This window comes from Pseudophryne corroboree, chromosome 12 (assembly GCF_028390025.1).
Source record: "Pseudophryne corroboree isolate aPseCor3 chromosome 12, aPseCor3.hap2, whole genome shotgun sequence".
In the NCBI taxonomy this organism is placed as follows: domain Eukaryota; kingdom Metazoa; phylum Chordata; class Amphibia; order Anura; family Myobatrachidae; genus Pseudophryne; species Pseudophryne corroboree.
Genome location: NC_086455.1, coordinates 97637517 through 97648139, shown reverse-complemented (window position 1 = coordinate 97648139; position 10623 = coordinate 97637517). Strand labels below are relative to the sequence as shown.

General features: G+C 47.2%; 1 non-coding gene and 1 pseudogene across 1 annotated transcript; both read left to right on the top strand.

Moving 5' to 3' along the window:
* Positions 1 to 1778: 1778 nt before the first annotated feature.
* Positions 1779 to 1953, top strand: LOC134981530 (U1 spliceosomal RNA; annotated as a pseudogene).
* A 152-nt stretch (positions 1954 to 2105) lies between these two features.
* Positions 2106 to 2268, top strand: LOC134981879 (U1 spliceosomal RNA). The gene has a single exon (XR_010190781.1). It is a non-coding gene; the product is annotated as a U1 spliceosomal RNA (small nuclear RNA).
* Positions 2269 to 10623: the final 8355 nt, after the last annotated feature.

The following is a 10623-nucleotide window of genomic DNA, read 5'->3' as shown; positions in this document are numbered from 1 at the left end:
CTTTCTTATGCTGTGAGGGAACATAAGGTAAAACATTTGATTTTCCAGCTGTAGCTGTGGAGACTAGGTCCGAGAGACCTTCCCCAAACAATTCCTCACCCCTGTATGGTAAAACCTCCATATGCCTTTTTGAGTCGGCATCACCTGTCCATTGCCGTGTCCATAGGACTCTTCTGGCAGAAATCGACATAGCGTTTATTCTAGAACCCTGTAGACTAATGTCTCTTTGGCACAATGCCGCTGGCCCGACTCCTCCTGTCCAGTGACCGCCTCTGCCTGTCAATCAGTGTGTGCTGGCATACTCTCTCTCTGTCTCTCCAAAGGGCCTTGTGGGGGAAATGTCTTCAGAAAAAGCATTCCCTGTGTGTGTGGTGTGTCGGTACACGTGTGTCGACATGTCTGAGGAAGAAGGATATATTAGAGAGGAGCAGGAGCAAATGAATGTGGTGTCTCCGCCGACAGCGCCGACACCTGATTGGATGGATATGTCGAATGTTTTAAATGCTAGTGTAAACTCATTACACAAAAGATTAGACAAGGCTGAAGCTTTGGGACAGTCAGGGTCTCAACCCATGCCTGATCCTATGTCGCAGGGACTGTCAGGGTCTCATAAGCACCCACTATCCCAGATTGTTGACACAGATACCGACATGGATTCTGACTCCAGTGTCGATTACGATGATGCAAAGTTACAGCCAAAATTGGCAAAATCCATTCGATATATGTTTATGGCAATAAAAGATGTTTTGCTCATCACAGAGGAACCCCTGTCCCTGACAAGAGGGTACATATGTATAAGGGAAAGAAGCCTGAGGTAACCTTTCCCCCCTCACACGAGCTGAACGAGTTATGTGAAAAAGCTTGGGAATCTCCAGATAAAAGACTGCAGATTTCCAAAAGGATTCTTATGGCGTATCCTTTCCCATCAACGGATAGGTTACGATGGGAATCCTCCCCTAGGGTGTACAAAGCATTAACATGCTTATCCAAGAACGTAGCCCTCCCGTCCCAGGATACAGCTACACTCAAAGAGTCTGCTGACCGCAAACAGGAGATTACCCTGAAGTCCATTTATACACATTCAGGTACCTTACTCAGACCGGCAATTGCGTCAGCCTGGGTGTGTAGTGCTGTAGCGGCATGGACGGATACCTTATCTGAGGGGATGGATACCCTAGATAAGGATACTATTTTATTGACCCTGGGGCATATAAGAGATGCTGTCCTATATATGTGTGTGTGCAAACTACAGGTGGTGCTGCAGGGCTCACACCCTTTTACTTGTCTTGTAGAGCAACTCTGGAGCTGTTACTGGGTCCAGCTGCTTCAAGAAATCAGCTTGAATGCTTCAGGGGCTGGGGCATGGCCAACATGAGCCCCACACTGATGGGGGGTGGGGGTGTATAAAGCGATCTAGGGGTCATCCAAGCGCAACCCCACAAAGGCCGCTGTGCCCTGCATGACCCTTTTCTCTTTTCATATGCAGACGAGGGTTGCAGCCAACTATGCCCACTGCTTGGATGACCTCACCATATGCAAATCCATCTGCTGCAGGCCTTCCCCCAGGAATGCTTGCAATAGTTGTTGCATTTAGTTTGTTGTTTGGGGGTGCTTCAGTATTAGGCAGCCTTCTGCCCTACCACATTCGTCTGAAAATATGTGTTCTCCCTGCAGTTGTTGTCCCCAGATGAGAGTTCCCTTGTGCTGCCTCATTTGGATCTCCTTTACTTGACGGAGTTGTGCCTGAGCAGTGGCCCTCCCCAGCCCTATCTCAAATCATTCTTATTTTGCATAGGTGATACCATTGTCATGAAGATTGTTTTTCCAGGGTGAGGTTCATTCATAGCATTCTGGGTATGCTGACCCCTGTGATTTCCCCAAATGTGGGAGACTTGACTGCATCATTTGTGGTGGTGGGGGGGGGGGGGGGGACTGCGTTTGTGCTTTCCTCTGGTCAGCTCTGATAAAAGTCAGATCTCTTTGTCTCAGATCTTCCTCTAGCCTTGTTCTTCTTTCGAGAGTTCCTTTGTGCTGCCTCAGTTGGATCTCCTTCACTTGACAGGGTGGTGCCCGAGCAGCGACCCTGCCCAGCTCTAGCCCAACTCCTACTTACCTGCCAGGTGAGATATTATGATCATGAAGGTGCTTCTCCCAGGGCAAGGCTCACCTATTGCACTCTGGGTGTGCTGCCACTGCGATTTCCCCAAATGTGGAAAACTTGATTGCATAATTTGTGGTAGTGGGGGACTGCATTTGTACTTTCCCCTGGTTGGCTCTGGTATAATTCAGATCTCTTTGTCTCAGGTCTCTCTCCACCCTAGTTTGCTGTCTGTTTCCACTTCTCTTTTCTTGAGCCCCTCCCTTCTATGCCCTTGCGCACTATCCTGACTTCTCCTCCCGTCTGCTTACTTTGTGCCTTCCAACGCACAATGTGAACTACAGATGGTGCTGCAGGGCCCACGCCCTTTTATTTGCCTTACAGAGCAGCTCTGGAGCTGTTACAGTGCCCAGCTGTTGCAAGAAATCAGCTTGAATGCTTCAGGGGCTGGGGCATGGCCAACATGAGCCCCACACCGAAGGAGGGTGGGGGTGTTTAATGCGAACTAGGGGTCATTCAAGCGCCGCAAAAGGCCGTTATGCCCTGCATGCCCCTTTTCTCTTTTCATATGCAGATGAGGGTTCCAGCCAACGTTGGCCCACTGCTTGGATGACATCACCGTATGCAAATCCATCTGCTGCAGACCTTCCCCCAGGAATGCTTGCACTAGTTGTTGCATATGGTTTGATGTTTGAGGGTGCTTCAGTATTAGGCAGCCTTCCGCCCTCCCATGTTCATCTGAAAAGATGTGGTCTCCCTGCAGTTGTTGTCCCCAGACGAGAGTTCCCTTGTGCTTCCTGAGTTGAATCTCCTTAACTTGACGGGGTGTGCCCAAACAACCACCCTCCCCAGCCCTATCCCAACACATACTTATCTTGCATATGAGATCTCTTGATCATGAAGATAGTTCTCACAGGTTGAGGTTCAACCATTACATTTTAAAGTAGGAAGGTACAAATTACATATTCAAATTGCATCTATGAGCTGGATTCAAATGTTCCCCCCCTCTTCCTTTCTCAATTGTGCCTATCAGCAGCTATTGTAATGTTGCTGCCAATGGGTGTGACACATTCATTTCTTTTGTGGGGAACACTGGACTCCACAAGGATTCACATTGAGGTGTAAAGTAGGATCTTGATCTGAGACACCAACAGGCTCAAAGCTTTTGACTGTTCCCAAGATGCTCAGCACCCCCTCCTCTATAAACTCGCGTCCATGAACAGGGAGCTCAGTTTGTAGTTGGTGCCTTCAGTAGCAGGCCACTTAACAGAGGGCTGCCTCAGGCAGCCTATTCTTTGCTATTAATTTTGACAAGAAAATAAGAACTTTTTTATAAGAATCTACAAGGGCTGCAGCAGGCTAGGTCTAATAGACATCTTTACTGCAGCTTCATCACTCCCAGCGGCGCTGTATACTCCCGTGCCCTGGTTGCTGGGTCACTGCAGCGGAGGCTCCGGTTTCTTCCTAAGGTCAGTCACACACACACCGCCCTCCGGGATCATGAGGCCGCTGATGAAAGGGAGGTAAGGGGCTTCTGTGCCCACACTATACTATGATCCAGCGTGGCCGTAGGGGGCGGGCCGTGTGCACACTAGCGTGGACACTGATTACTGTGCAGCCTCTCCACTAGCCACCAGAGACAGTTAAGGAGCACAGGTCTGGGGGGTTTTCTCCTATATTAACCCCATTTTGTACTACCCGCAGTGCATTGTGATAGGTAATAGGGCCTGACTCAGGTTGGATTGCAATCGCAATAAGCAATCCAACTGCAAAAATTGCTAAAAGCATACGCATGCGCCTGCATTTTCTGCGGCACCCCGAAGATAATGCGATCGCCTCTGCCTGTCAATCAGTGCGGGGGGGGGGGGGTCACCAACACTCCATTTCCAAGTCGGAGATGGAGCGGTGCGGGGGCAGGGCTTCAAAATGGGATTGGCAACAGAGAAACAGGAGGCGTGGTCAGAGCGGCTGCATGACATCACATGCAGCCGCTGCGATCACAAAAATGGTGGCGGCTTCCTGCGCACACATACAGTCTGCACCAGCAGGAGGTTACCCCATTTTTTATGATCACGCTGAACTGCACTGCGACTGCAATTTCAGCGTGGTCAAGAAGGGAGGCGGCATGCTGGGTGGCCATGCCCTGTGATGGGTGGCCCCAACATGCGAACCAAAGGATTGCAAATTCTGTTACTTAGCAGAATTTGCAATCCTTACTTTCTGCAATCCTTACTGAATTAGGCCCATTGATTACAAAATTTATTTGTAAACAATATTTGCAGTTTTTCTTCAGGGACTAACACAAAAGATGCTTGGGGCTACTAACACATGGGTAAGCCACGTAAAGCTTCCCATGGGTCAGTGGCATCACAACGGGGTGGCGGCCCACACCAGAGTGTCATCCGCCAAGGGGGGTGACACCAAAGTGCCAGCTCCTCTTCAGTGACAGAATCTGGGTGTTGCACTGTGACATTACGTGCAACACCCAGTGTCTGTCACTGTGCAGGAGCCAGCACCGCTCACACACTAGTCCCCGGGTGCAGCCCGCAACCCCCGGGACACCCGGAGCGACAAAATAGAGATTCAGGCCACCAGGCCACGCCCCTACCTATGAGACCATGCCTCCTTTTTACCATTGCACTGCTTATCTGCGCGCACTGCATTACAATCTCCCTTGCCGCCTCTCTGGGTGTCACCAGTGATAGTGACACCTCTGCCATGCTTGTAGCAGCTGGTCCTAAGATCTACGCCTCCAGCCCTGAGTGTTTGCCCTTGTGACTTGTTGATCATCATAGCGAAGCAGATCCTTACAGAAAACTGCAGGGGCTTAGATTGAAAAGAAAAAAAATTGATGGGTATAAGGTAGAGAGGAGCGGGTTCGGTTCTCCGAAAACCGAATTCCCCCCTGAACTCCATGTGGTTTACACGGGTCCGAGGCAGGCTCGGTTGTTCCCGCCTGACTCAGAAAACCTGAACGAGGGAAAATGTCATCATCCCGCTGTCGGATTCTCGCGAGTTTCGGATTCCATATAAAGAGCAACGCGTCGCCGCCATTTTTACTCGTGCATTGAAGAGAGAGCGGAGAGGACTTGGCTACGTTCTCTCAGTGGAAATCTCAATATCAGTGCTCAGTATCAGTGCTTACTTATTGCTGCTCAGTAATACTAGTAGTATGTCTCTCCTGCTCAGTGTCAGTTCTCAGTAGTATCCTCATCAGTGCTCAGTATCACTGCTCATTGGGGGTAATTCCAAGTTGATCGCAGCAGGAATTTTTTAGCAGTTGGGCAAAACCATGTGCACTGCAGAGGGGGCAGATATAACATGTGCAGACAGCGTTAGATTTCGGCTGGGTTATTTTGTTTCTGTGCAGGGTAAATACTGGCTGCTGTATTTTTACGATTCAATTTAGATTGCAGATTGAACACACCCCACCCAAATCTAAATCTCTCTGCACATGTTATATCTGCCTCCCCTGCACTGCACATGGTTTTGCCCAATTGCTAACAAAATTCCTGCTGCGATCAACTTGGAATTACCCCATTGTCTATTGCTGCATTGTGGTGCTCAGCATACTACAGTACATTACTAATAGTCCAGTGCTGCATTTTGCTGCTCAGTGTCAGTTCTAGTATCCTCATCAGTGCTCAGTATCACTGCTCATTGCATTGTGGTGTTCAGTATACTACAGTAACATAGTAATATAGTAACATAGTATTTAAGGTTAAGTAGAGGCAAATTGCCCATCGTGTTCAACCTGTTTTAAGTTGTGATGATTCTACATACTTGCTGAATAATGTTTTATGACTAGTTAGCTACTATAACTCATGTTACCCCCAGATTAACCATGTTGATATTTTAAGTATTATAACCTTGGATATCTTTTTCATTCAGAAATGTATCCATTCCTTTTTTAAATCCAATTACAGAGTCCGCCATTACCACCTTTCCTGGCAGGGAATTCCACATCCTGATTGCCCTAACAGTGAAGAACCCTTTCCTCCATTGCGTTCGGAACTTTCCTCCAGTCGCAGCGAGTGCCCACGTGTCCTAAACTGTGTTCTTTTAATAAATAATTCCTCTGATAACTGTGATATATCTTTACATATTTGAAGATATTAATAATATCTCCTCTTAGGCACCTCTTTTCTAGTATATACATATTCAGCCTAGTAAGTCTTTCCTTATAGTCCAGTCCTTATAGGCCTTTGATCAATTTAGCCTTCAGGATCTCTTGCACTTCCATGAGCAGCAGAGTGGTGCAATGGAAGCATACTGGGCCCATAACCCAGAGGTCGATTGATCAAAACCATCCTCTGCTATGTGCATTTTTATTTATTTTTTGATAATTAAAGTAATCAAAAACTGGGATTGATATTTTGGCTCTTTTATTTTTACTTAAAGTACAATAACTTTTACCATTTTAATTTGTTTTAATAGTATATTGACAGCATTGTTTTCTTTCAAAAATCCACTTAATTTTCTTTACCCTATTACTGAAATGGTAATTGACAAAAACAAACTACATTGTCACCAGAAGAGCAATGCAAAATGTACAAGTGATATATTAAAATCATCTTCCATCTTGAATTTCAGTGATGCATTGGGACAACGATTTTGTGAGAAACATCTTCACCCTTAAAGAAAGATTTTCTTAATTCCTTACCTGTGTGCTAATTAGATATCACCGTGTTTTCACATTAAACAGACCTCCACATGAGAAAGCAGCAAGGATGCAGTGGTGTTTATGTTTCCTGGTGTCAACCTGTATTATTTCAGTAGACATTGAAATGAGGATGCATCTTGTTGCCTTTCCAATGAAGCAAGTTTAATTCAGTAATAGGTGAAAAACCATCCTTTCAAAGGTGTTAATCAGAGACTTGGCTTTGTGGACACTTTTCAGAGAATAAATTTAATAGCATAAAAATAAATCCAGAAAATGAAGAACTGTTTCATCCCTCACTTGGATTTCTCTGCCTGCATATTTTTTTTTCTTCTCAGCAACCCAATGCTAAATTGTGCTTCCTAGCTGTTTTTTTTATAAAACCACTTATTCAAATCTAAAGGCCAGGTACCCTGCACCTTAAGAGGGGGTTTGATATTTTGACTTGTCTACTTAAAGATCACCAAAATTTGATCACAAGGTCAATTACGTCCCTGGGTGGAATTGAACCAGCAACCTTTCGATAAAAATCTGAACGCACTAATCCATTTCGCCACCGAGTACAAAAATCTACAAGTGATATATCAAAATCATCTTTCCAGCTTGAATTTCTATGATGCATTGGGGCAACAATTTTGTGAGAAACATCTTCACCCTGATAAAGTCAATTATCATTAAACATAAAGCTATTCACTATTACCGTGGAGCCGCTATGGCCGCTGGACTTATTACACACACTACGGACTAAGTACGCTATTTGCGTACTGAGTACCGTATGGGTACGCACTTAGCGTAACAGACGCTACGCCATGGTCGTGATGCACGAGCGGCACGTACGCTCACGGGCTCGCGCTTCGTACCTTGCACGCTATTGGCGTACTGAGTACCGTATTGATACGCTAATAGCGTAAGAGACGCTGTGCCGTGGGCATGAAACACGAGCGGCACAGACGCTTACAGAATGATATACAGTAAACCTTGTTAATAAAACACAGTAAGAATATGCTTATACTCTAAACCTTAGTAGTCAAATAGTGTAACGATGTAATGCTTAAAAACCTTTACAATCCTTATGCTGTTAGAGCGATTGAGACGCTAAGAGAGCCCTTTGCAGAAAAGTGAAAACACAACACCGGTTTATATTTGAAACCACAGGGTTCTAAGGCCTCCGTGGATTGAGTCTAATAAAAGGTTAAACAATACAAGTCATACACTACAAACTAACACAGAAATCTAAAAGAATAACAGAGAATAAAGATGGCTATAGAGAATATACATACGTGAGAATGTTTCGCAAGCGCGACCTGGATCCAGTCCTCAGCTATTCAGGTAGAAAGCCTTCAGAGTCATCAGGCTGGCCAGGCAACAGTGGTCTTTATATACACAACATACATTCACAATACAATGGTACCTGTAATCTCATTGTTCATTGGACACAGGGATGTGTCTCTACATTACAAGAAAGGTCATAGGTGGATTTGAACAGGTGGGCTGTGTCTTTCCCCAACTGTTCTTGTGGGTGGTATCCGCAGGATTCCCGCCGCATGTGTAATTTATAGCAAATACAGTTAATGTTCATAATCTACTTCTGTACATAACTATATGCAGGAGCGAGCGATCCTTTCCTAACTAACACCGAAATGTTACCCTTAAAATACCCTACAGCTGGATACTAGACTCCACCTTTCAGCCTTTATCTGACCCTTCCTATCATGCAAAGAGGAATCTCTCTGTCCAGGAACTGTTTAAACTAACATTACTCGCTGACATGGTCTAGGGGAACAATATCTACAAAATGCACTTTTTGGGTTAAATATGCTACGTTCGAGTAGCACGCTACACGCTCACAAACTCCGCTGTAAATACACATATCATGCGCACGAGTCGCTGGAGCGTCTCTTACGCAACTTGCGGATATGTGCACGCACGGGGGACCAGGTGCAAGAGCAGCGCGCGTATGCATGAGGGGTTAGTACAAGGGATATGCATCATGATATTTTTCGACTTTGACAACCCTTAAAGAAAGTTTTTCTTAATTCCTTACCTGTGTGCTGATTAGATATCACCTGGTTTTCCCATGTCACCTCTGCTTCAGTCACCCACTGTCTCCCTGTCATCCCTGCCTCACCAGTCATTCATTATCTCCCTGTGACCCCTGCTTCACCAGTCACCCACTATCTCCCTGTCACCAATACTTCAGTCACCCACTATCTCCCTGTGACCCCTGCCTCACCAGTCACCCACTATCTTCCTGTCACCCCTGCCTCTCCAGTCACCATCTTCCTGTCACTCCTGCCTTACTTGCCCACTATCTCCCTTTCACCCCTACTTCAGTCACCCACTATCTCCCTGTCACCCCTGCCTCACCAGTCACCCACTATCTCTCTGTCACCCCTGCCTCAGTCATTCACTATTTCCATGGCACTGTCACTCACTATCTCCGAGCCACCCCAGCCTCAGTCACCCACTATCTCTATTGTCAACCCTGCCTCAGTCACCCACTATCCTTCTGTCACCCCTGCCTAAGTCATCCACTAGCTCGCTATCAACCCTGCCTGAGTCACACACTTTCCCTGTCACCCTGCCTCAGTTACCCACTATCTCCCAGTCACCGCTGCCTCAGTCAACCACTATACCTGTGACCCCTGCCTCAGTCACCGACTATACCAGTCACCCCTGCTTTAGTCACCCACTATCTCTGTCACCCCTGCCTCAGTCAATCACTATCTCGCTATCACCCCTGCCTGAGTCACACACTTTCCCTGTCACCCCTGCCTCAGTTACCCACTATCTCCCAGTCACCGCTGCCTCAGTCAACCACTATACCTGCGACACCTGCCTCAGTCAACCACTATACCAGTCACCCCTGCTTTAGTCACCCACTATCTCTGTCACCCCTGCCTCAGTCAACCACTATCTCCATATCACCACTGCCTCAGTCACCCACTATCCCTGTCACCCCTGCCTTAGTCACCAACCATCTCCCTATCACCCCTGCCTCAGTCACCCACTATCTCTGTCACCCCTGACTCAGTCACCCACTACCTCCCAGTCACCCCTGCCTCAGTCAGCCACTATCCCTGTCACCCCTGCCTCGGTCTCCCACTGTCCCTGTCACCCCGACACACTCATCCACTATCTCCCTATCACCCCTTCCTCAGTCATTTATAATCCCTGTCACCCACTTTCTTCCCATACTTACCCAACCCCTTCCTATAACCCCTCCCACAGTAACCCACTATCTCCCTGTCCCCCCCTGTCTCAGTCACCCACTATCGCTGTCACCCCTGCCTCAGTCACCCACTATCTCCCAGTAACCCCTGCCTCAGTCACTGACTACCTCCCAGTCACCCTGGCCTCAGTCACCCACCCACAATCTCCCACTCATACATGCTTCAGTCACCCACTATCTCCCAGTCATCCCTGCCTCAGTCACTTACTGACACCAGTGCAGACATTTCTGCTGCAGCCACTCCACTCTCCAGCGTGAACATCCTGATGACTGAGGAAATCTGCTTACCAGTTGAGGACTCCGGGAATGAACACTGCCGATATTGCTGGCAGATGGCGTTCTACCCAATGGAGGATTTTTGATACTTCCAGCTTTGCCATGCAGTTTCGAGTGCCACCTTGATGATTTGTGTATGCTACCGTGGTGGTGTTGTCCGATTGTACTTGAACAGGCCTGTTCTGTACTAGAGGCAGGGCCAGTGTCAATGCATTGAACACTGCCCGCAATTTTCAGAATGTTTATCGGGAGGAGAGATTCCTCCCTGGTCCACCGACCCTGGAGAAAGTGTTGCTCCAACACCGCGCCCCAGCCCAGCAGACTGGCATCCATTGTCAGGAGGAGACAGTTGGAGAT